Source organism: Saccopteryx bilineata, chromosome X (genome assembly GCF_036850765.1).
Source record: "Saccopteryx bilineata isolate mSacBil1 chromosome X, mSacBil1_pri_phased_curated, whole genome shotgun sequence".
In the NCBI taxonomy this organism is placed as follows: domain Eukaryota; kingdom Metazoa; phylum Chordata; class Mammalia; order Chiroptera; family Emballonuridae; genus Saccopteryx; species Saccopteryx bilineata.
In genome coordinates this window covers 61,435,779-61,461,841 of record NC_089502.1, presented here as the reverse complement: position 1 = coordinate 61,461,841, position 26,063 = coordinate 61,435,779, and the positions used below count along the sequence as shown (strand labels likewise).

Sequence of the window (26,063 nt, the reverse complement as noted above, 5' to 3'; positions counted from 1 at the left end):
TTAAGGTGTGTCTTATACGTGGGTGTTTCTTATACATGGGGATGTGTGACAGTTGGTAGAGGAAAAACAGGCTAGTGACAAAGCATTTGGCTTTGCTGCTGCTGAGCTCTTTGGGCCCAGGAACCCCAGTGTGGACAGAAGTGGACAGAAAAGAGAAGAATGGACAGAGAAGTCACCCAGTATGCTAAATGAAACTTATGCACATAATTGCACTTTCTTTTCAAATAAGATCTAGAACTATTTAATTATTTCTTATCTGAGCATCTTAATTGAAACTAACAAGAGTGGTGGGGTACTTTTTTCTATGGAAAAAGTAGTCATATTAACATTAGCTAATTAGTGAATAGCAAGATTTAATATTATAGTTGCCTATGGGAACAATCCTTTGAGGAAATCCTGCTAGTCATTTTCAGTTACTTATCTTCAGTTATTTATTTATTTATTTATTTATTTATTTATTTATTTATTTGAGGAAGGGAGATAGTGAGGCAGACTCCTGCATGTGCCCTAACTAGGATCCACTCGGCAAACCCATTAGCACCTGAGGCTTATGCTCAGACCAAGCAAGCTATCCTCAGTGCCTGGGGGCCACACTGGAACCATTTGAGCCGCTTGCTGTGTGAGGGAGAGAAGGGGTAAGTAGGGAGAAGCAGATGGTTGCTTCTGCTGTGGGCCCTAACTGGGAATTGAATACAGGATATCCATATGCTAGGCCAACGCTGTATCCACTGAGCCACCATCCAGGGTCATATTGAGTTATTTACAAAAAATAATTTCTACTTCGCTGGGGTTATATGAAGGCTTTCCTCAGTATACCTTATTTGAGGTGTTTGCATTAGACACCGATGATGTTAGTGTTGAAACTCTCTTGAAGACTGTTAGCTCTTAAGTCTTCCTTGGTAATAGTACTTAGTAACCAGAGGGTTAGAGATGTTTGCTCTGCTCTGTCTCATTGTATGAGGTCGGAAGAAAGCATACATAATATTATTTCCAATGATGTGTTGGAAATAGGAGTTTCATTCTTTTAATCTGGCAGACCCTGGTTCATTTTTTTTTTCTGAAGTGAGAAGCAGGGAGGCAGAGACACAGACTCCTGCATGTGCCTGAACGGGATCTACCCAGCATCCCCACTAGGGGTTGATGCTCTGACTATCTGAGGTGTTGCTCTGTTGCAACCGGAGCCATTCTAGTGCCTGAGGCGGAGGCCATGGAGCCATCCTCAGCACCCCAGCCAACTTTGCTCCAGTGGAACCTTGGCTAGGGGAGGGGAAGAGAGAGATAGAGAGAAAGAAGAGGAGGAAGGGTAGAGAAGCAGATGGGTGCTTCTTCTGTGTGCCCTGACCAGGAATTGAACCTGGGACTTCCACACATTGGGTAGACACTCTACCAATGAGCCAACCGGCCAGGACTGTAGATGTTTTTTTTTTGTTGTTTTTTTTTTTGTTTTTTTTTTTACAGAGACAGAAAGAGAGTCAGAGAAAGTGATAGATAGGGACAGACAGGAATGGAGAGAGATGAGAAGCATCAATCATCAGTTTTTTGTTGTGACACCTTAGTTGTTCATTGATTGCTTTCTCATATGTGCCTTGACCGTGGGCCTTCACAGACCGAGTGACCCCTTGATCGAGCCAGTGACCTTGGGTCCAAGCTGATGAGCTTTGCTCAAACCAGATGAGCCCGCGCTCCAGCTGGCGAACTCATGGTCTTGAACCTCCGCATCCCAGTCCAATACTCTATCCACTGCGCCACTGCCTGGTCAGGCATGTAGATGTTTATTATATCCAGTTGATTGATGGTGCTGTTGAGTTCAAATATAGCTTTATGAATTTCCTGCTTGCTAGATCTCTCAGTTCCTGATAGGGGATCATTGATGTGTCCAGCTATAATAGTGGATTCATCTGTTTCTCCTTGCAGTTTTATAAGTTTTTGCTTTCTGTATTTTGAACTCTTGTTAGACACTTACATATTAAGAATCATTATGTTTTCTTGAAGATCTGATCTCTTTATCATTATGCAATGCCCATTTTATGTCTGATAACTTTTCTTACTCTGAACCTGACCTGTTGCTGTCTCAGTGCATAAACTGTTGGACTGGGACGCATAGGACACAGGTTCAAAACCCAGAAGTTGCTGGCTTGAACATGGGTGCATCTGGCTTGAACGCGAGCTCACTGGCTTGAGCGTGGGATCATACACATGACCCCATGGTCACTAGCTTCAGCCCAAGGTTGCTGGCTTGAGCAAGGGGTCACTCATTCTGCCGTAAACCCCTGGTCAAGGTACATATGAGAAAGCAATCAATGCACAACTGAGGAGCCCCAACAAGGAATTTTTGTTTCTCATCTCCCTTCCTGTCTGTCTCTATCTGTTCCTCTCTCTGTTCTTTCTCTCTGTCTCTGTCACAAAAAATAAGTAAATAAATAAATAAAATATAGCATAGCTACTACCGCTTTCTTTTGAGTAGTGTTAGCATTGTACATCCTTCTCCATCTATTTACTTTTCATCTGTATGTGTCATCGCACTTAAAGTGGGTTTCTTAAAAATAACATATTGTTAGGTCTTGCTTTTTGGTCCATTCTGATAACTTACGTCTTATACCTGGTACATTTTGACTTTTGACATTCAAAGTGAGTACTAATTTGTTATTATTATCTATTTATTGCCCTTGTTCTGTTTCTGTTTTCTCTTTTACCCCTTTCCTTCATTTTATGCTTTTTAAAATTGTTTTGTTTTTTTTAATTTTTATTTATTGATTTCACTGAGAGAGGAAGGGGGGAGAGAGATAGACAGGAACATCGAGCTGTTCTGTGTGTGCCCTGACTGATGATCGAACTGGCAACCTCTACACTTCAGGACAATGCTCTAACCAACTGAGCTATCCGGCCAGAGCCATTTTATGCTTTTGATTGATTGAACATTTTATGTTTTTTTCTCCTTTCTTAGCATATCAATTATACTTTTTAAAAGCTTTTTTCTGTAGTTGCCTTAGAAGTTGCAACATACACTTACAGCTAATCCAAATCCATGTTAAAGTAACATACAGCTTCATGAGTCATGCAAGTACTTTACAATAACCAAATAATTATAATTCCTCCACCTATCCCTTGTATCATTGCTATCATTCATTTCCTACACATAAGCATACATAAAACATAAGTATATACATAGGCATAGATAGTCAAGTACAGGATTGCTATCGTTGTTTTGAGCAAATTTTTCCTTGTTAGATCAATTAAGAATTTAAAAAGTGGTTTTTAGTTTACCTTTACTTATTGTTTCTCTAATTATTTTCCTCTTTTTTGTGTACATCTGAATTTCCTACCTACCTAATTTTCCTTATCTTTAAAGAACTTCAAAGATGTCTTATAAGGCATGTCTACTGACAACAGAATACCTCAATTTTTGTTCTTCTGAGAAATGTTTTATTTGTCTTTTGAAAACTAATTTTACAAGGTATAGGATTCTAGGTTGGTAATTAAGATCTTAACTTGTCTTGTGGATCTAAGAAGACTTGTTGATTTTTTTTCAGTTGATTCAGTTTTTTAACTTATTATAATGGATTATCTACTTCTAATTTTTTTTTTACATGCAGGACTGGAAACCAGAAGTTATATTCTGTGTTTTTAAGAGAATATATATGTCATTGACTTTCATCATAGGCTGTTCCTCTGTCTCCTTATAAGTAATCACTTTTATCAGTTTTTGTTTATCCTTCCACCTTTTGAAAATATAAGAAAATATAGCATATATGTTAGTTTTTATGTTCATCTTATTGATTTTAGAGAGCAAAAGGGGTAGAGAGACACAGAGACACTGTTCCTGTATGTGCCCTGACTGGGGATCAAACTGGTACCTTATGTGCTCTGGGACAATGCTCTAACCTACTGATCTATCCGCCAGGGCTGTATATTAGTTTTACTTTCTGTTCATAGGTAGAAAGTAGCGTATTTAACACCACTGCAGTCCAACAGAAATTTCTGTGGAAATGAAAACGTTCTATATCTGCACTGCCCAGTATAAAACCTGGTGAGTGCTATTGTGGAACTTAGTTATAATTTTATTTAAATTTGACTTATGTAATGTAAGTATCCCTTATGGTGAGTGGCTACTGCACTGGGCAGGAGAAGTTCTACATGCTTTTCTCTACCTAATTTTTCACTGAACCGTTGTATCCTGGAGATCACTGCACAGCAGTCTCGAGAGAGAGTCCTTACTGCTTTAAAGTGCATAGTTCTCTAGGATGTAGATCTACCTTAAATTATTCAACGAGTCTCTTATTGGTAGGCAGCTGTGGTGTTTCTAGTCTTACGCTGTTATTAATTGTTCTGCCAGGACTGGATTTATGCTTATGCTCTTTTGTCTTTTTGCATTTTTCCTTGGGAGAGATTGTCAGAAGGGTGATTTCTGGTTCCAAGAATACCTGTAATTATAGTAGATAATATCAGATCCCTTCCTGAGGGATTGTACGTGACCTCCAGAAAGGCACGAGAATGTCTCTTTCCTCACAGACTACCTAAGAGGAGCCCTGAGGGGAGGTGAATATGATATGAGATATCTGTGCAAACCATTTTAATAATCAAGAGAATTAGATGTTTGGACAAGGCTCCTAGTCCTGTGCTTGTCTTTGAAAACTCTGGCTCCACTCCTTTCTGTCTCCTCTGGATCTGGGTCCAGGCCCCTCCAAGTGAGAGAGGAGATTACCACGTGAAGCAGAAATTCTGTGCCACCTCAGAATACTAAGTGGGGGTGACTTCCCTCTAGAGATAATGCAGGCACAAAACCGGTTCGGAAATCTATCTCTGTGGGCTAAAGTAAACAAATAAAACCTGTAGATAGTTTCTGCTATCAAAAGAAACAATGCTGAAACCTGTCAAGGAATACCTTGTTCTTCATGTCTATGTGAGTGAGGTCCTATGTGAGTGAGGTCCTGTAAGAAGAAGGTGGGAGACTGTTAGTACTGTGGAAGAGGAGGGTAAGATGGGTTATAAGGTACAGCAGCTTCTCAAGTTTCAAGTTTCCCCTTTTCAACAACATGGTTTTCTGCTTAGATACCGAATTTCCAAGACTTAGGACTAAACTTGCTTGGAATGGAGTCCATTTGAGGTCTATACCATGGGGTAGTCCACTAATATCCATCAGGCTCCCTGTGGCCATTTCAAATTTCAGGTCTAGAGATCAAGAAGGATGATGTGGGATGAAGATACGGAACTGCACTACAGTGCCTGGCACACAGTAAGTACCCAGTACATGTTAATCAATTAATGAGGCGTAGATGCAAGAATAAGCAGAATAAGTTTTTTCTCTCAATTTTTTTTATAAATGTGAATTTTTCAAAGGGAGTTGTGATCACTCAGTACTTATTATTTCATAATCTGTTTTGAGGGAAACATTTTGTATCTCTTTATAAAAATTAGGCCTTTTCATTGGCATAAAAGTACTAACCTGTAGAAAGTGGAGAAAGACGCCACCTGGCGATCAGAGTCAGAATTGCAGGTGTAAAAGTCTGTCCTAGGGATCCTGGCGAAGGATGAGGTGAGGGGAGGGAGAGTGGGAGGTGTATGGATTGCACCCTATAGGCCAAAGCTTCCTGAAATTTCCTACACACTTGTGGTGGTCCTGCTATATTCCCGCCTTTGGTCAAGGAAGTCTCAGGGGCTCAGTCTCTCAACCCCCACTGAGCCACATAAGAACGGACCTTGGCCCTGGGACACATCCTTACCAAGAGATGAAGGGCCCACACAGCCTGTGTCAGGCTTGTTGCCTTGTGTGGGAATATCTTTCTCTGTCAGACTCAATGAGCACGCCTTTGTTTTGCTCAAGGGTGTGTGACAATTGCTCTCAGGCCAGGCCTCCCCTCACCTCTGTCACATTGCCAGTTAATTCTTTCTTTGTTTAAGGAGTATCAAACAATATCAAAATGTGTATTAGAAGTTAAAATTATTCTCTCTCCTTTCTCCCCTACATAATACAATGGTAACTTTTGTTAATTTATTGGTACCTATTCTCCAGAGTTTTTCTCTATATTTAATAGAGAAAATATTTATATTTAATCGTACTTCTATAAGCCCATGTTGATATATATATTCTTGTGTATAATGAGACATTATAATTTGTTACTTGCCTGGTTGAATAAATATTACTCTTTTCATTTTATTTATTTGTTTTGATGTGTTTCCAAGTATTTGTTAGGGACTTATATAGCTTTTTATGTGCATTCTCTCTTTTTAATGACATAAAATTGACATACTATGTTAGTTTGAGGTGTACAACATAATGATTAAATATTTGTATATATTGCAAAATGATCACTGTGACTAGTTAACATCCATCACCATGCATAGCTACAAAGTATTTTGTGATGAGAACTTTTAAGATCTACTCTCTTAGCTTTCCTGAACAAAATATGATATTGTTTTGCATGTTTTCACTATATACACACACTGTTATTCTTCAGCTTGCTGATGTATTTTTATATATTGTGATATATATTTATTTTAATTAAATATAAAATATTGTGAATATTATATATAGGGTCTAACTATATGTAAGAAATATTAAATAAGTTATATATAATATATATGTATAGATCCTGGTCCCTACACTCAGGGGAGCACTGTGACAGGTCCAGGGGGAAAACTTGATCAAGGTCCCAGCACAGCATTTGGTGCGTCACCCACAGCACTGATGTTTACTTCCTCCCACCCCACTTCTGATCTTTAACTTGTATGTTGTTTCTTAAGTATCGGGGAAATATAAGAGGAAACTGACCTCACTCATCTAAATGACAGGAAATTTGGTGCCATCTCTGTGACATGCAGTGTGATGCAGTTGGGCTAGGGAAAAGTCCTCATCCTTCCCATGGAATAATTATGCTTTTCCTCTCCTCTGCTAACGCCCGCTGTGCTCACATCAGGAACTCATGGAACCTGGAATCTGACCCCACTGGAAGCTGCTGGAGGCGGTGACTGGATCTGCAGGGTGGGATACCGCAGTGGCATTTAGGAGCTCTTCCGGGTCCCAGTGCGTGAGCGATCCTAAGGTGAGTTCCTGCTCCTGCATGACCTGCGTCTTCACACAGGTGTCCACTGGGCAGCTGTCACTCTTCACACCTGTAGTGATCCAGGGACTACAGAGTTCACAGTAATGGTTTCACCTGGTCCAGGTCCCTGTGAAGTTAGGGTGGCCACTGTAGAACCTGCCTAGTTTATGAAGAGGAAAAGAGCTTCACGGGAAGTGTCTGAGATGCCTCAGAGAGGAGGTGGGCCTGGTACGGTGGGCAAGACTAACGGGGGCAGGATGGGAGGGAGGGGTCAGGGAGTCCGGCCTGACTGCAGTCAGCAGTGGGCTCCCAGGTGAGCAGACGGGGCTCAGAGGTGACTGATTGGACACCCCAGGGCTCTGAGGCCGTCCAGGTTGAGGAAATGTGGAGGAAAGACACATTTGCTTCCATGGGATGTTACCCAGCCCGTTTACATGCTGAAATGACAGCAGCGTTGGTAGGAAGGAAAGTGCCCTGGAGGCTGTCACTGGTCCCCGGGGGCAGGGAAGAAGCAGGAGCACTGCCAGGAGTGACACTGAGCTGATGCTCAGCTCTCTACATGTTCACTAGCCAGGAAGCAGCCGTCAAAGGGAAGGATTTTCAGTAATGGATCCCCACGCGGTCTGGAAATCGTACACCCTCCTTAGTTCTCACTGACCCTGGGTCCCTGGGACTCCCACTTGCCAGCACGTTTCTGCCGGCCTCCTGCGCTCACATTCTTATGCAGAACACGCGCTCTGTTTATAAGCGGTTTCATCTCTGCACCTTCCCAGAGGTCACTCAGGCTTGTCGCCTCCTTTGTTCTCTCCATTCCTTTCATCAGCTCAGTGAGGTGCAGCAGAGCACCCCGGGGCTCTGACAGGTTTAGGCAAAATTTAACATTCACCTTCACTACTTTTTACACATTGCTTGTGCACTTTTCATTTCTATAGGGTTAATCTGAAACTATGACCACCCCCCAAAAAACAGAAATGCATTTAGTGATCAAACACCCCCTTATGCTTGGTTTAACTGTGCATTTTGTTTTTGTCCACACTCTCAGACCTTTTCCACTGTGTTCAGTCGAGTCTGCACAGGAGACAGTTTAAAGACAGTATTAGTCTAAGTTTTGTCTTTTTTTTTTTTTTTCTGAAGTAAGAAGCAGGGAGGCAGAGACACAGACTCCCAGTGCACCCGGCATGCATTCCGAGCCATTCTAGTGCCTGAGGCGGAGTCCATGGAGCTGTCCTCAGGGCCTGGGCCATTTTTGCCTTAGCTGAGGGAGGGGAAGAGAGAGACAGAGAGAAAGGAGAGGGGGAAGGGTGGGGAAGCAGATGGGCACTTCTCCTGTGTGCCCTGGGTGGGAATCAAACCCGGGATGTCCACACGCCGGGCCAACACTATCCTGCTGAGCCAACGAGCCAGGGCCTGGTTCACTTTTAAAGTTTCTGTAATGTCTATATGTATTTTATACAGATGAGTAGCTCTTGTCAGGTAACTCATTCTATCTGTAAATTAGCATAGACATCTGGTACTACCATTGGAATTGTGTAATCAGTGAGCTCTCAAAGATGGTTATATATGTTGAGTACAACCATCAACTGACTTCATGGTTATGGGCCAAGTAGAAAATGTCTCCACTTCTTATTTCATTGTAAAAATTCTTGTGAATTAGTATTTGGCTCTTTCAATGTGTTCTAGCCACACCAAACCGCTGTTTTCTCCCTTTCTAGGAGCCTTGATCATCCCTCTCCTGCTACTGAATCTGCTTATCCCCTCTGCATATTCTACCTTGAAAAGTATTCCTGTGCATTCACACGTACCCAAATCTTATCCAGCACTCAAGGCCTGTAGTCAGTGTCACTTGTCTGGGAACCTTTTAGGTCTCATACTCTCCTCTTCATCATCTTTCCCTGTTTCTCTTTTTCTGTCACCTTCAGTTTTGCATTAGAGTTCTCTGGGTATGTGTCTGGCTTTCCTGTTAGTCTGTTAGCGCCTGGAAAACAGAGTCTATATTAGATTGATTTGGGGTGTGGACCCTGAGAAAGAAGATGCCTACTAAGATGGGATCCTAGCAGCTAACTGGGTGCAAGTTTAAAAGCAGAGCCTAGCAGCCATTTCTACACAGGGACCTCTCCTGCAAACTGTGCTCACAGTGAAGCCTGCACTGAACTCCTGCCCTCACTGTGTTTCTGCCTTCTGAGCCCATCCTTATAAGGGAGTTCTGGAATCCAGCAGAACTGAGGCTTTCCTGCACAACTCTATTCCCATCAGCTTCTTCACCAAACGATCAGAGTGGCTCTATTCTGACCGATTAGGCCAGTTCCTTTTGTATCAGTCAAACTGTGGGGCTTTAGAGTTCTCGTTTGCATAAGGATGGACCAATCAGGGACCAATGATGCGGACTTCTGTTTATATAAATCAGCTCCCCTCTGGTTCAGGGAGCATATTTTTCCTTTCCACTGGAAACTGAGGATTGTCTTTCCCCAATTGAGCTGAAACACCAAAGATGTCTCACCAGAACAGAGGGAGCAGATCAGCAAGGAGCAGAGCAGAGCTGTGTAGGCAGAGAGGAGCCTGGGCCCCCGGCTTCCTTGCAGCCATGGTGTTTCACAGCTGGGCTATATCAGCCATTGAGCTGTTTGCACTGAATAGTTTTCTTCTTCACCACATCCTAAATTGGGGATTTCTATTGCCGTTGAATTGGTGCCAATGACCGTCAGCTGACAGGGTTCCCCATAGCTCCAGGGTGGCTGTTCTGTTCTTTAGGATCTGCACAGAGGGCACCCGAGCCTGGAGATGCTAGTGAAGATCACACAGCTAGTTAGTGGCAGAGTTAGGAACAGAGCCCAATCTCCTTACTCACAGCTTCATGTTCCCCCCTAAATAAAGGAGAAAAAAGAGAGGCAGAAGAAAGAGGAATAGCAGGTGAAAGTATTACGCTTTATGAAGGCAAAACGTTTTATCTGTTTGGTTCAGTGCTGTGTCCCCAGTGCCTAGAACTATGCCTGGCACATAGTAGGGACTCAGTAAATATTTATTGGAGCAATAAGTGATGGATACAAATAGGAATTCATGTACAAAGATGGTAACAACAATCTTTAGGACTGTCGATATTGTTTACTTATCACAAGTTCTTATTTCATGCATTGCCTCTATGCATGGAAAGAGAAAACCAGAAAACCCTGGAATTTTTTCCTGTGCTTATATTTTTTCTACTTCTCTCTTGTACCACTTTTCTTCCCCTGGTAGCAATTCCGAGAATCATGAGGCAGCTCCCACTGAACCTATTGCATTAATGTTCTGCTAAAAGAATAATGTGATGTGCTACACACAAAATGTCTTCATTCCATGTAAAAATTTTCTTGGGAGGCCCTGGCCGGTTGGCTCAGCGGTAGAGCATCGGCCTGGCGTGCGGGGGACCCGGGTTTGATTCACGGCCAGGGCACATAGGAGAAGCACCCATTTGCTTCTCCACCGCCCCCCTCCTTCCTCTCTGTCTCTCTCTTCCCCTCCCGCAGCCAAGGCTCCATTGGAGCAAAGATGGCCCGGGCGCTGGGGATGGCTCCTTGGCCTCTGCCCCAGGCGCTAGAGTGGCTCTGGTCGCGGCAGAGCATCGCCCCTTGGTGGGCAGAGCGTCGCCCCTGGTGGGTGTGCCGGGTGGATCCCGGTCAGGTGCATGCGGGAGTCTGTCTGACTGTCTCTCCCCGTTTCCAGCTTCAGAAAAATACAAAAAAAAAAATTTTTTTTTCTTGGGAAAGTATTTCCTTGAAACAAAGCAGTGCTCATTACTACAGCTACCTTTTATTGGCCTTGCTCTCTGGCATCACACAGGACACTGGCTGGAGTCTAAGGTTGTCCGGGAAGCCCTACTGTCTTGGTGGAGTGGGCCCCAGGTAACGGAGGCCAGGGGTGTGGCTGAAAAACAAGAAATAGGATAGAGAAGACCACATAGCTTTTAGCTCCTATACTCACTAGCCTGTGACCATCATCCTCATAACTACTACCTCAGGCTTTAATAAGGGAATCCTCTGCCCACCCATCTCAATTTTTCCTGCCATAGCAAGGTGGTCTTTTTTGCCCCTTGCTTTTACTTATTGCGTTGTAAGATGCCTTATTTATTTATTTATTTATTTATTTATTTATTTATTATTTCTTTGTTTGTTTGTTTTAGCTCTACTCCAGTCTTTCTTCTTCCTGACTCCTATCCCTGGGCCAAAGTGATTTGAAGAAATCTATGCAGGCATTTATAATGCTTCACTTTATTGCACTGCACAGATGTTGCATTTTTTACAAGCTGAGGGCCAGACCCTGCACCCGCAAAAATGTGACTGCTCCTTTTCCTGTGGTGGTCTGAAATTGAACCCACAGTATCTCCAAGGTATGCCTCTATAGGAAGATTAGCCGCTCTGTTGTCTATGGTGCCTGGAGTTACAGTTTTTAAGATTTAAAATTGGGGGCAGAGGGAGTGAGAGTAGGAAAGCCACTTTAGCCTCAGTCTAGTCCTAACTCACATCGTATACAAGAACCCCTCCATCTGATGAGTTAAGGCAGCTATCCCAGATCAAGAGCACAGACTCTGAAGCGAGACTGCCTGCGTTGAAATCTGGGTTCCACATACTATCAGTTTCGATGAGCCTGAGAAAGTTGTTTAAGCTCTCTGTGCTTCGGTTTCCTCATCTGTAAAATAGAAGGTTGTTAGGGGGACTTGCAGAGTTAAATATAGGTAAGTCACTTAGGATGATGCCTGGCAAAGAGAAAGTGTTGTTTTGATGTTAGGTACTATTATATCTGTTAGTATTACTAAAGTTATTAAAAGAGACCTTTGTGTGTATGCACTACCAGAAGCCTGGAAAGGAAATGTTTGTGTCACCCATGTGTGTAACTACCGAATTTTTGCTCCATAAGATGCACCTGACCATAAGACACATCTAGGGTTTTTTGTTTGTTTGTTTTGTTTTTGTATTTTTCTGAAGCTAGAAACCGGGAGAGACAGTCAGACAGACTCCCGCATGCGCCTGACCGGGATCCACCCTGCGCACCCACCAGGGGGCGATGCTCTGCCCCTCCGGGGCGTCGCTCTGCCGCGACCAGAGCCACTCTATCGCCTGGGGCAGAGGCCAAGGAGCCATCCTTAGCACCCGGGCCATCTTTGCTCCAATGGAGCCTTGGCTGCGGGAGGGGAAGAGAGAGAGAGGAAGGAGAGGGGGAGGGGTGGAGAAGCAAATGGGCGCTTCTCCTGTGTGCCCTGGCTGGGAATCGAACCCGGGACTTCTACACGCCAGGCCAATGCTCTACCACTGAGCAAACCAGCCAGGGCCACATCTAGGGTTTTAGGAGGAAAATAAGGAAAAAAAATATTCTGAAACAAATAGTGTGTTAAAATATTTAATAAAATACCATATTTTTCACTGCATAAGAAGCACAGGCCTTTTCCTTTCCACTCTTTTGGGGGCAAAAATGCGTCTTATAGAGCGAAAAATATGGTAATAGGTGTTAGAGAAGCAAAACATGGTGAACAGACCTGATGAAATTAAGTGATTTTACCTAGGTGATGTTTTCAGGAGTTTTATTTTGGTTGTTTTAATCTTTCACGAAAAACAAATTGGAGGGAGCTGTCACACACAGATCATGTAATGACAATGCCCTGGGGGTGCGAGTTCTGAGGCACTTCAAGCTGTTCTACCCCCTCCAGTGACAGCTGGGTGGCTGGCTTTCATAGTTTACCGTGGGTACAGGCTGCTGGTTTTCAAGACCACCACTGAGCAAGAGAGAGGGGTTTGGGAATAGGGCAAGTTAAAAGGCCCCAGAGATCAGTGTTCTTCGCAAGATTCAGTAGTTTTCTTGAATAAATACTACGTGCACTATAGAAAGCTTTTGGATCCTTTCCAGAATTCTGAAAAAGGTTGACCTTAACATGTTTTCCTGTGCTCTCATTGCTGTTTGGGAGAAGTGGATCTTTAGAGATTCTTCCTGTGCTGTTATGAAATCCCCTACTCACAGATATTAAAAAAAAATTTCTTTTTTTGGAAGATAGAAGGTGAGGAGGATCAACTCATAGTTGTTTTCGCTTTAGTTGTGCATTGAGTTTGTCGTACATGCCTTGACCAAGATCATGCCAGTGTCCTCTTGCTTAAGCCAGTGACCTTGGGCTTTTCATGTCAGTGACCTTTGGGCTTAAGCTGGCAATCATGTGGACGATCCCCTGCTCAAGCCAGTGACCCTGCACTAACAAGCCTGTGCTTAAAACCAGTGACCTTGGGATTTCAAACTGGTGACGTCAGCGTTCTGCGTTGATGCTTTGTCCACTGCACCATCACCAGTCAGGCCCTCCACACAGAATTTTATTCTATTTAGGGTACAATCAGATTTCCATATAAAGTAACCACCTTGCTATGGGGTAGGTCTTAGCCATTGGTTAAAAGATGATTCCAGGAACTCCTTTATAATGGTCGCCTCAATTGGCAGGAACACAGGGCAGGGGTCTTGCATCTGTGTCTGCAGCTTTTCTCTGAAGTGCAGTACATGTTAAAGGCTTCTGTAGACAATCGCTTCTGGATTCTCACTATGAATTTGTGCTCAGTTAACCACAAGGAGTCCTTCTTGGCTGATAGATTTCTTCTCAAGTTCCACACTGCCTATTAGGAGATTCTACTACCTGAGCTTTTCTCTCCTAAGCTTTCAGAGGTCCCAGGGTTTTGTTTGTTTGTTTGTTTTGTTTTGTTTTGTTTTTTTACAGAGACAGAGATAGAGTCAGAGAAAGGGATAGATAGGGACAGACAGACAGGAATGGAGAGAGATGAGAAGCATCAATCATCAGTTTTTTGTTGCGACCCCTTAGTTGTTCATTGATTGCTTTCTCATATGTGCCTTGACTGTGGGGCCTTCAGCAGACCGAGTAACCCCTTGCTCGAGCCAGTGACCTTGGGTCCAAGCTGGTGAGCTTTGCTCAAACCAGATGAGTCTGCACTCAAGCTGGTGACCTCGGGGTCTCAAACCTGGGTCCTCCGCATCCCAGTTCGACGCTCTATCCACTGCGCCACCACCTGGTCAGGCCCCAGGTTTTTATTTAATCATAAAATGATCATTGAGGAAGGTGCAATAGTTTGTTTGTTTGTTTTTTACTATACATAGATTCTGGACTGAGGCTAGGCTTGAATCTGAGCTTTAGCATTTCCTAGTTCTGTGACGTTGGACAATCTACCTAACCTTTCAGTGCCTCTGTTGCTTCATCTGTAACATAAGGATGATAATATAACTTGTCTTGCAGAGTTGTTATAACAGTTAAATGAGTTAATACTTGTATATCTAAAAAACTTAGACAATGTCTTGGAATATATTGTTTTTAACAAATATTAAATATTATAATAATTATTTCTTCTACAGTAGATGTGAAGGTGGCTGTTTTAATTCTCCGATAAAATGTTTGATTGTCTGTTTATATGCTCAGCTAGTTTTGTTCACTGTTGTGTTTCCCATGCCTTAATTCTGTGTCCTCGATACAACACATAAATTGTTGGGTGAACGAATGCTCACAGGTAGCATCCTACTAAAGTGCGAGGTGCTTTAATAGAGCTTGAGTGCAAGGCACTTAGCAGTACATGAGCAACAAGATATGATATGCTCAACTTTGAGTAATGGAGGAAACAATTTGTTGAGAGGCTATGCAGTCAAAACTGAGATCACATTTCATCTGGAAACAAGGTAAAGCAATGCTAGGTAGCCACCAGGTGGCAGTATTGCAAAGGGATTCAAGAAGCAGAGAAAAAGACCAGCCCTTTCCAAGTTCGCATTTATATCTGAGGCTGTTTTTCTCTCATTTCCGCAAAGGATCAAGAGGTGATTTCTTTCCCTTTTTTACCGCTAGTCGTGGAGCACTACCATTCTTATCCAAGGCTGCCTGAGAGCCATCTGGCATTCTAGCTACTCTCTCTTTACCAGGAGAGAAATGGTGCTGAGTACGTTTCCAGTTCTTGGGATGTGCAGCTTCTATTTCTCACACCACTGACCTGCTGTTTCTCCTGCTATGCCCACATAGATAGAGTTTAAGGGGTGAAGAGAGAAGCAAAACTAACATTTTTTTGAGATAGAAGACACTATATCAGAAATTTGATATAATCATGCCATTGAATTGCCACAAAACCCAAGAACATTAATTTTGTCAATTACTTTTCTCCATCACCCAGCTTTGGCAATTATTATTATTATTATTATTATTATTATTATTACAGAGACAGAGTCAGAGAGAGGGATATACAGGAACAGATAGACAGGAACAGAGAGAGATGGGAAGCATCAATCATCAGTTTTTTGTTGCGACACCTTAGTTGTTCATTGGCTGGTTTCTCATATGTGCCTTGACTGTGGGCCCACAACCTTCGGTCCAAGCTGGTGAGTTTTGCTCAAGCCAGCAACTTTCAGTCCAAGCTGGTGGGTTTTGCTCAAACCAGATGAACCTGTGCCAAGCTGGCGACCTTGGGGTCTTGAACCTGGGTCCTCCGCATCCCAGTCCAACACTCTATGCACTGCGCCACCGCCTAGTCAGGCTGGCAATTTTTTTTTTTCTGAAGCTGGAAACGGGGAGAGACAGTCAGACAGACTCCCGCATGTGCCCTACCAGCATCCACCCGGCACGCCCACCAGGGGCAATGCTCTGCCCACCAGGGGGCGATGCTCTGCCCCTCCGGGGCGTCGCTCTGTTGTGACCAGAGCCACTCTAGCACCTGGGGCAGAGGCCAAGGAGCCATCCCCAGCGCCTGGGCCATCTTTGCTCCAATGGAGCCTCGCTGCGGGAGGGGAAGAGAGAGACAGAGAGGAAGGAGAGGGGGAGGGGTGGAGAAGCAGATGGGCGCTTCTCCTGTGTGCCCTGGCCGGGAATTGAACACGGGACTTCTGCACGCCAGGCCGACGCTTAGGCTGGCAATTATTAACGTAGGTATTACCAGTCTAGTTTCAGCTATACTCCCACCCAACACCACTGGAATATTTTCAGGCAAATCCTAGATAATATTTCATTGACTCATTTCATTGTTACATACTTCCATACATACTGTAAAAGATAGGGAATTTTTAAGCACACCGGAGTACCATTGGGACAGGGGGAGTGACGAGACCTCAATTCTTGTCTTCTTGAGAGAAAAAATTCAATCACAAGACAAAGTGCAGCAAGTGAAGGAAGAATTTATTTTCCGTGCAGGAAGAAAGTCAGAAAAAAGGGGACCTGGGGGACAGGTTCAGGGAGTTAGTTGGGATGAGCCACTGCTGCCCTCTGCTCCCCTGGTTCCTTAGAAGTTAGAAAGAGAGGAGCAAGGAAAGTGTGCCTCAGGGGAAGAAGAGAAGAAGGAGGAGGGGAAAAGGAAAGGCATGGGCATGCTTCTGGGAGGGAGAATACTGGGAACTCTGTCCCAAGGGATTTTAAAAGGGTGGTGAGCCTGACCAGGTGGTGGCGCAGTGGATAGAGCGTTGGACTGGGATGCCGAGGACCCAGGTTCGAGACCCCAAGGTTGCCAGCTTGAGCGCGGGCTCATCTGGTTTGAGCAAAAGCTCACCAGCTTGGACCCAAGGTCTCTGGCTAGAGCAAGGGGTTACTCGGTCTGCTGAAGGCCCGCGGTCAAGGCACATATGAGAAAGCAATCAATGAACAACTAAGGTGTTGCAATGCGCAATGAAAAACTAATGATTGATGCCTCTCATTTCTCCATTCCTGTCTGTCTGTCCCTGTCTATCCCTCTCTCTGACTCTCTCTCTGTCTCTGTAAAAAAAAAAAAAAAAAAAAAAAAAAAAAAAAAAAGGGTGGTGATTTCAGGGGAGGCCCCAGGGGAGGATTTCAGTACAATATTCATCAGTTCTTCAGGTGTGTTTTTTTAGGGTCATGGTCTTCATTGATTGATTGCTGACAAGTCAGGGGATCATTAGTCAGTGCAGCTGGTCCTGAGGCAGCCATGGCATGCTTGTTTGGTTTTGCTGCTTTTCTGGACCTGGAGCTGAAATGCAACTGGAGCCTAGATGTTATCTCTAGGGTTAATGCTTAAATGCTGTTCTCCAGCTTTCTTGTTTGTTCTTCCACTAAGGGGGTCTAAAACCACATGGTTAGTGAGTGATATGCCAGGAGAGTAAAGGTCAGGGGAGGGCCCGAATTCCATGACCAGCAATATGAAATCAGGGGGTCTAAACCACGTGACCAGCTAAGGGGGAAAGGTCATTCTGGGGGTAAGGTCCTTGTTTTCCCAGTTTTGTCCCTTGCTAGGTACCCTGGGCTTTCCACCCTGGTGGCCTTCTATTACTGGCCTATAGTGTTTACTCTGCTCATGTCTTTCTAACTGCTTACCACACCATTATAACACTAAAAAGCCCTGGTAATAATACCTTAATATCACCAAATATCTAACCAGTGTTCAGATTATCTGGTTGTCTCATTTTTTTAAATTGTACTTGGTTTATTCAAATTGGGACTCAAGGCATAGATTGCATTCATTTGATAGATGAGCTATGAGCCATTTTACATAGAGAGAAACTGAGGATGAGAGATCATCTGTATAGTTTGCAAAAACAATTCTCTGTGAATCAGACCTGATACCAGATATTGGGGATATAAAGATTACGAAGACACGGGTCTCAGAGTTTGGGAAACTCAGTCTTATGTTCCTGTAGTGCTCTGTGAATATATCTATGACAGGACTTATCACATTGTTATTAGTATGTGGTTAGGTGCCTGACTTCCCAGATAGATGGCAAATACTTTAAAAGGAGCCATTTTATGGTCAACATTGTATTCCAAATACCTAGCATAGTCCCTGGCCATATAGGTTGTATTTAACAACAATATGGAAAGGAATAATTTTGTATGAATGGGCAGTGGGAAGCAGTGAAGAGTTTCAAGCAGTACAGTTGCATGATCAGGTTGTCACTATAGGTAGGTAACTCGGGTTGCCAGTTGGGTTGGAGGCATGACAGACTAGAAGCAGAGAGGGGAGTATTGTGGAGAGAATGATCATGTTAGAGAAGATGAGAGAGCCAGATCAGGGCAATGGCAGCGCATATGGCGAGAAGACACGTTAGAGAGCTAGTGAGGTTGTAAATTTGGCAGGATTTGGCAATTTAGAGTAAAGAGGAGAGGCAAGTTTGAGATGGAGAGGATGACTTCCATTTTGGACATGCTCAGCTTGTGCCTTTGTGATCTTCAGAAGTTACTATCCACCAGGATGTTTGAGACTAGAGCTCAGACGAGAAGTCATCAGTGGAGAACAGGGAGTCACAACATGTAGTCAGAGCATAAAAACCTGCCAGGGCCTGACCAGGTGGTGGTGCAGTGGATGCAGCATCGGACTGGGACGGAGGGGACCCTGGTTCAAGGCCCCAGGGTCACTGGCTTGGGCGCAGGCTCATCTGGTTGGGGCAGAGCTTGAGCCCAGGGTCACTGGCTTGAGTGAGGGGTCACTTGGTCTGTTGTAGCCCCCTGGTCAGGGCCCATATGAGAAAGCAGTCAATGAACAACTAGGGTGCTACAATGGAAGAATTAATGCTTTTCATCTCTCTCCCTTTCTGTCTCTCTGTCCCTATCTGTCTCTCTCTCCCTCTCTGTTTAAAAAAAAAAATCTGCCAGGGATGCTATCTCTCTGGGAAAGGACATGAAGTGAAACAGGAAGTGGAGTAAGGAGGGAACTCATCTCACTAGCCACAGTTGATTTAATGGTTGATATGTATGCATGTGATCTAGATAAGAACAATCAAAATCCACCTCTTCAATTTTTTTCTAACTTAAATGGGGGAGGGATACTGTGTCTCACTTTTGTTGCAGAGTTGAGAGATATGTGGCCTGGGACTGCTGGTGGCTCTTTTACAGCCATAGGAGGAAGCTTGTTTGAGATAATGTAGGCAATGTACAGGATGAGCAGTAGATTCCTATTGGTGTTCTAGTCTCTAGGGCAGGGGTCGGGAACCTTTTTGGCTGAGAGAGCCATGAACGGCACATATTTTAAAATTTAATTCCATGAGAGCCATACAATATGTTTAGCACTAAATACAAGTAAATGTGTGCATTTTATGGAAGACCAACACTTTTAAAGTACAATAAGTCTCTGAATTCTTTTTAATAATGTTGTTATGCGGTTGCTAACCAGTCATGAATAAGGTACTTCTTACCATTGATGCGACTTCTGGTGCTGCATGGTTTTGCTAATGGCTTTGTAGTCTGGTTGATACGTGGTGAGGTTACGCTTCATACAGGCATTGAGACTTCCATCCATTAAACGTGATCGTAGGTTGGTCTTAACATTCTTTAGATGTGAGAAAGACTGCTCACATGCATACGTAGAGCCAAACATTGTCATCACAGCAATACTTATACGCTGCAGTGTGTGGTATGTGACGGTAAGCGCGTTCCAAGTTTTTTTTTTTTTTGTATTTTTTTTTCTGAAGCTGGAAACGGGGAGAGACAGTCAGACAGACTCCCACATGCGCCCGATCGGGATCCACCCGGCACGCCCACCAGGGAGCGACGCTCTGCCCACCAGGGAGCGACGCTCTGCCCACCAGGGGGCGATGCTCTGCCCCTCCGGGGCGTCACTCTGTTACGACCAGAGCCAGTCCAGCGCCTGGGGCAGAGGCCAAGGAGCCATCCCCAGTGCCTGGGCCATCTTTGCTCCAATGGAGCCTCGCTGCGGGAGGGGAAGAGAGAGACAGAGAGGAAGGAGAGGGGGAGGGGTGGAGAAGCAGATGGGCGCTTCTCCTGTGTGCCCTGGCCGGGAATCGAACCCGGGACTTCTGCATGCCAGGCCGACGCACTACCACTGAGCCAACCGGCCAGGGTACGTTCCAAGTTTTGACAATCAGTTGGTCCACAGGTTGAAGTTTTTTCATTTCTCCCCACTTGTGTTTGCTCGCCAGCTCTGCTTGCTGTCGTGCAAGTCTTTACAAATCTTCATTCAGTGACTTGAACTTATTCACCCACATGTCTGAGGCCTTCAGGTCAGCAGCTTGTAGCTCAAAATCTCTGACAGAGACACCAGGGATGTAACTCAGGTCGGCGCTGTCCACTGCACACTCATGTGGATGGGTGATGAACTTAAAAAGAAGAGTGCCCTCACGAAATTCTCCAAAGCATGCTTTGAATGACTGCAGGAAATTAGATGTGAAGCCCAATAGCTGCTGGAGATCAAGATGTTGAGCAGGGTCCCTTGCTGTGCATCCATCGTTAAACTCTCCCAGTTTTTCAAAGTGTAGTAAACGACCTGTTTCAATGTAGGTGATGAAGAGTTCCAGCTTGTTTTCAAATGCAATCACTGCTTGTTGAAGGGATAAGACTGAATTTCCAACACCTTGCATTTTCACATTGAGCTGGTTCAGATGTTCAGTCATGTCCATGAGATAGTAGAACTTCAGGAGCCACTCAGTGTTAGCTAACTCAGGATGCTCGACGTTTTTCATTTCAAGAAAAGTCGGATTTCGCTCAGACAAGCCGCGAAATATCTGAGCACCTTCCCTCTTGACAACCAACGCACATTGTTGTGCAGAAGCAGACCAGGATAATTATTCCCAACTTCATCAATCCATGTTTTAAACTGGCCATCATTTAAAGCTTGGGCAACAATAAAGTTGACCACCCAAATTACCAGCAACATCACCTCACCAAGCTGCTCACCACACATCTGAGCACAAAGTGCATCCTGATGTAGGATGCAGTGAAAAATTAGGAGGGGTCGCTTTTCATGTTCACGAAGAAGCACTATGAATCCTCTGTTTTTCCACCATGCACGAAGCACCATCAGTACACACTGAAATAAGTATATCTATCGGTAGATTTTTTTCTTTAGCGAACTCAGTGAAAGAGTTGAATAAATCCTCCCCTCTTGTTGTCTCTTTCATAGGCAAAACAGCAAGACTTTCCTCACATAGTGTGTCACTGACAGCATACCTTGCAATTATGCTGAACAGGGATACATGGCTTACATGTTTGACTCATCCAAAGCGAGAGAAAAGAATGGTGCTCCATTTATGTCCTTCGCTTGTGTTGCATCAATTTGATTTGCCATCATGATGGTACGATTGTGAACAGTTCTTGTCGACAGAAGCATGTCTTTTATTCACTTGATTATCTTGTCTTTATCTGAAAAGTAGTCAAAAAGTTCATTAGCAACATCAAGCATGAATGTTTTAGCATACTCCCTGATCTGTGAATGGCTTTCCGTTTCTCACAATTGCTAAAGCACCAGCAAAGCTAGCCAAATTCCAGTCACCTTGTTGGGTCCAAACACAGAGTTGCTGCTGATTAGCTTGCACTCTGCACAGTAGCTCTTGACATGCTTTCTTCCTGCCGTCCCTCACTGGATATTTTGATGCAAATGTAGTATGGCGTGTGTTGAAGTGCCGCTTTATATTTGACTGTTTCATCAATGCAATTTTATCATTGCATATTAGACACACTGCAGAACCTGCTCTCTCCACAAAGGCGAATTCCTCTGTCCATTCCTGCTGAAAAGTACGATACTCCTCATCTTTTTTTCTTTTAGTCATCTTCTTCGTCAAAAGTGTTTCTGCAATTAGCTAGCTGACTACTTGATTAAAAGGAGGGAAGTTTACTTCCTGACCTCACAATGACCCATGTACTTTACACATTATCCAATAAAAATTTGGTGTTGTCCCGGAGGACAGCTGTGATTGGCTCCAGCCACCCACAACCATGAACATGAGCAATAGGAAATGAATGGATTGTAATACATGAGAATGTTTTATATTTTTAACATTATTTTTTTTTTATTAAAGATTTGTCTGTGAGCCAGATGCAGCCATCAAAAGAGCCACATCTGGCTCATGAACCCTGGGTTCCCAACCCCTGCACTAGGGCTTTGGGGCCCAACTACGTCCTTGCCCTTCCTATGATTATGTGAGACTGTCAATAAGTTTTCACTTTTGCTCAAGTTAAAGTTGTGTTTCTGTCATTTGCAATCAATACAGTCCTGATTAAATCTGTGTTCTAACAGTTAATTCTGGAATGGAAGTAGATGTGTTTAGTATCTGAGTGTGTGGGGAGGATGGGTATAATAATTACCAACCTGAAGCAGGGAGACAATTTTTGAGACTTTTAATAGTCTACATGAGAATCTGAACTAAGGCAATGTCAGTGGCTACTATCACTCTTGGCCAGGCTTCCCATATGTTTAGTAGACCTTGAACCAGTTGCCCATATCTATAGGCTCATCATCTTTACCTAGATGGAATACAACTGGTTACTATTCATTATCATCATATTTTCCTCTATGTCATTGGGAATTGTTTATAAACTCCTGTCTCCCAATTTCAGCATCTAGGTTGTTTTGGGACCAGTCTTCATTGATTACCTTTTGTCTTTACTATGTGTCACATTTTTTGTTTGTTTCTGATATGTCCAGTTATTTTAATTTGTTGCCTGGACAGTGTAGGGAACATGTTGTAAAGAATCTGGATTCCATTTTGTCCCTCTGAAAAGTGTTTTTGTTTTGTTTTGTTTTAGCAGGCAGTTAATGTGACTCAATTCAAATCCCATATTCAGTCTCCCTTGTGGTAAGCAGCAGCTAAACTTTCTATTCATATTTTTTAGTTTTATATGGGCTATCTGGAGAGTGGCCCGTGCATATATGGTTCAGAGGTTGGTCAGATATTTACACAGAATTTAGAGTCCCCTCTGTCAGGATCTCTCCATTCCAAGGCTTTACCTCCACGTTTCAGCAGCTAAAACCCTGAACTCAGTCCTCTGGTAAAGACTCAGTTTTACTCACCCATCACATCACTGATTAGGGCCTGCGTGTGGCTAAAAACCTTAAAAAATAGGAATTCAACCTAGTTCTAATTCTAGGAATTTCACCTAGTTTTAGTGCAGATTCTCTTCCAGTTTCTGCCTGCTTTAGGTTGGTTGTTAATAATACTTTCAGGTAGGTTTTTTTTTTTTTTTTGGATACTTTGTACAGAATATGTTTGTTTTGTTTGTTTGTTTGTTTTATTAAGTGAAAGGCAGGGAGGCAGACAGAGTCCTGCATGTACCCCAACCAGGTGATGCTCTGTGCATCTGAGGTCGCTGCTCTATGGCTAGGCAGATGAACTATTTTAGCATCTGAAGAGAGGCCATGGAGCCATCCTCAGCACCCAGGGCCAACTTGCTCCAACTGAGCCATGGCTGCAGGAAGGGATGAGAGAAAGAGAGAGAGAGAGAGAGAGAGAGAAGGAAGGGGAGTGGTGGAGAAACAGATGGTCTCTTCTCCTGTGTGCCCTGACTGGGAATCAAACCTGGGACTTGCATATGCCGGGCTGACACTCTACCGCTGAGCCAACCGGCCAGGGCCCAGAATATGTTATTGTTATATTTGATGGAAGATGGGTTTGATAGAAGTTACTTGGTCATTTACTGGAATCTAGAACCTGTCTGGTCACTATTATGTAACTTGTGGCTAATATAGAATGAATGTTCTAGTAAAGCAGTAAGAAATTTTACCCAGGATCTGGACATCAGCTCCCGATGAGGTGGCTTGGTAAAGGCAGTTTTTATACACAGGTGAGTTAAATGTGATGAAGTTTCAGGATGACAGGTTTGTGGATATAAAACACTTGATAACCCTCCACTTGGGCTTTCACATGAGTAGAAATAAACTCACTCTGGAAAGGCAGAATTTTGCTGACACCAACCTTCACTGCAAATACCCCCTATCCTGTTATCTCTTGTTCATCTCTGCTTTTTAATTTTTTTAAGAGAGAGGAAGGAGAGATAGAGAGATCAGTTCATTTTTCCACTTAGTTTTGCACTCATTGATTGCTTCTCACATGTGCCCTGACCGAGGCTCAAACCAGCAACCTCAGGGTCAAGCTGGTAACCCCAGGATCAAACCAGCAGCCTCAGTGCTCCTGGATGACACTTTCTCCACTGTGCCACCAGACAGGGCACCTCTGCATTTTAAAGGAAATACATTATTTGAGTTTATTGCAGTAAACTTTAATTTCTATACAATTTATAGATCAGAATAATAGGCCAAGACCCCTACCAGTACTCTGCCTAACCTAGTATCTGGGATGAAGAGGAGTGAATAAATTGAAAATATTCTAGCAGATGGAATGGTCAGGGGTGAGTGACAAAGAATTGGAAGGGGAATTAGAGAGAGGTAGAGTTAAGGATGGCATCCAAGTCTCTGTCTTGGGCATCTAAAAGGATGATCAGTACAGGAAACAGAATATAAGAAAGATAGCAATTTTAAAGGAGAGGATGAATTCAGCTGTGGCCATGTTTGGGTACCTGTGGGACAGCCAGTCAGAGTTCATATGAATCTGAATGACTGCCCAAGGATCTGGGGTGGAGATGTAAGTGACAGATGAGATGTAGATAATATAACCAGATAGAATGTCAAGAAAAGTTTGCTGCCACCAATATAATACTAACAGGAGTCCCCAGTATGGAGTAAAAATAAAAGGAGAAAATTTATTCAGGTAAACAGTTTATAAATGGAAGAAAACAAAAGTGCATTCCTCCAAGACAAAGGGGAGGCCCACTTATATAGAGAAAGTGGTCACCATGGTTTTGATTGGTACATTTTTGAGCAATGAGGAATCCAAATTTTCCCAGTTTGATTGGTTCAAATAGCACTGTCCTGATTGTTCAGAATTGTGTGTTCTAATTGGTAATTGTGGAACTGCTCTTCTTGGTCAGTAAAGATCCAAATGAGGATATAGCTGTACAGTTCTGCTTGGACAGGGCAAGTCTCAGGTGGTCACAATACAGTTCTAGAAATGACGTGATAAGGGTTGGCTCAGACAGCTGGAACTCAGTGAAGGAGACTTGGTGGCTCAGTTTCTGGTTTTTCCCTGATAAGCAATGTGCATGAGGGGCTTCTATCAGCAATGGCGGTTAGACTATAGTTGTGAATTTGGGTCCAGTTAACCACGAAATGTCCTTTTTTTCTGAAGTGAGAAGCAGAGAGGAAGAGAAACAGACTCCTCCATGCGCCGGGCGGGGATACACCCAGCAAGCCCATTAGGGAGCTATGCTCTGCCCATCTGGGACATTGCTCCATTGCAACCAGACCCATTCTAGCACCTGAGACGGAGGACATGAAGTCATCCTCAGTGTCCAGGCCAACTTTACTCCAATGGAGCCTTGGCTGCAGGAGGGGAAGAGAGATAGAACAAAGAAGGGGAAGGGTGGAGAAGCAGATGGGCGCTTCTCCTGTGTGCCTTGGGTGGGAGGGACTTCCATATGCCGGCCCACGCTCTACTGTTGAATCAACCCTCCAGGGCGGTGCTGCCGCCTTTAGTCTCGGCATTACCTATCAAACAGTGATAGGCTCCCTGCACACAATCATTTCATCCAACCAGAGGTGGAGACTGCCCATGACGGCAGGCGAGGCAGTGCTTATAAAAAGGGCAGTGCTGCCTCAGCATTCGCTGTCTTACTCCCTCACAGGCTGGATGGAGACTGCCTCTGCCGTGGCGAATCCTTCCTCTGAGGCTGCTGAGGATTCCCTGGGCACGAACAAGCCACAGAAGAGCTCCGAATATCCCAGAGGAGAAGAAGCCCAGGCGCCTGCGCCTCCGACGCCGCCGCGGCTGCTCCCGCAGCGCCTCTACCTTGGGCAGCTTTGGCATCTATTAATATTTCCACAGGGTCCTGAAGAGCGTTCACCCGGACCTGGCCCTGTCGAAGCACACGGTGTCCGTCATGGATTCGTTCATACAGGACGCCTTTGAGCGCATCGTCGAGGAGGCCGCCCTCCTGACCCGCTCCAATAACCGGGCCACTCTCACCTCCGAAGAAATCCACACAGCCATGTGCCTGGTCCTGCCGGGGAGGCTCTGCATGCACGCTATGTCCATGGGTACCAGGGCAGTCCTTGCGTACCAAGGCCAGTGAGCAGCCTCCACACCACCCGACCATCTGAACATCGCAACCCAAAGGCTCTTTTCAGAGCCACCTCACTTGTCTCAAAAAGACCTGTAGCTGGAAAAGTGCGATCTAACTCAATGTTTGATCCTCTGGCATTCTGCCAACAGAAAGCATGCATGGGTTCAGGAAAGCTGCTTTAGCAGATC

General features: G+C 44.1%; 1 long non-coding RNA gene across 1 annotated transcript in view; it reads left to right on the top strand.

Annotated features, from left to right (window-relative positions):
- LOC136317186 (uncharacterized) overlaps positions 1-26,063 on the top strand; it is a 45,435-nt gene that overhangs the window by 6,660 nt on the left and 12,712 nt on the right. Inside the window, exons 2-3 of the long non-coding RNA XR_010727846.1 lie at positions 5,168-5,233; positions 6,915-7,040. This is a non-coding gene — a long non-coding RNA (uncharacterized lncRNA). The remainder of the gene's footprint in view (positions 1-5,167; positions 5,234-6,914; positions 7,041-26,063) is intronic.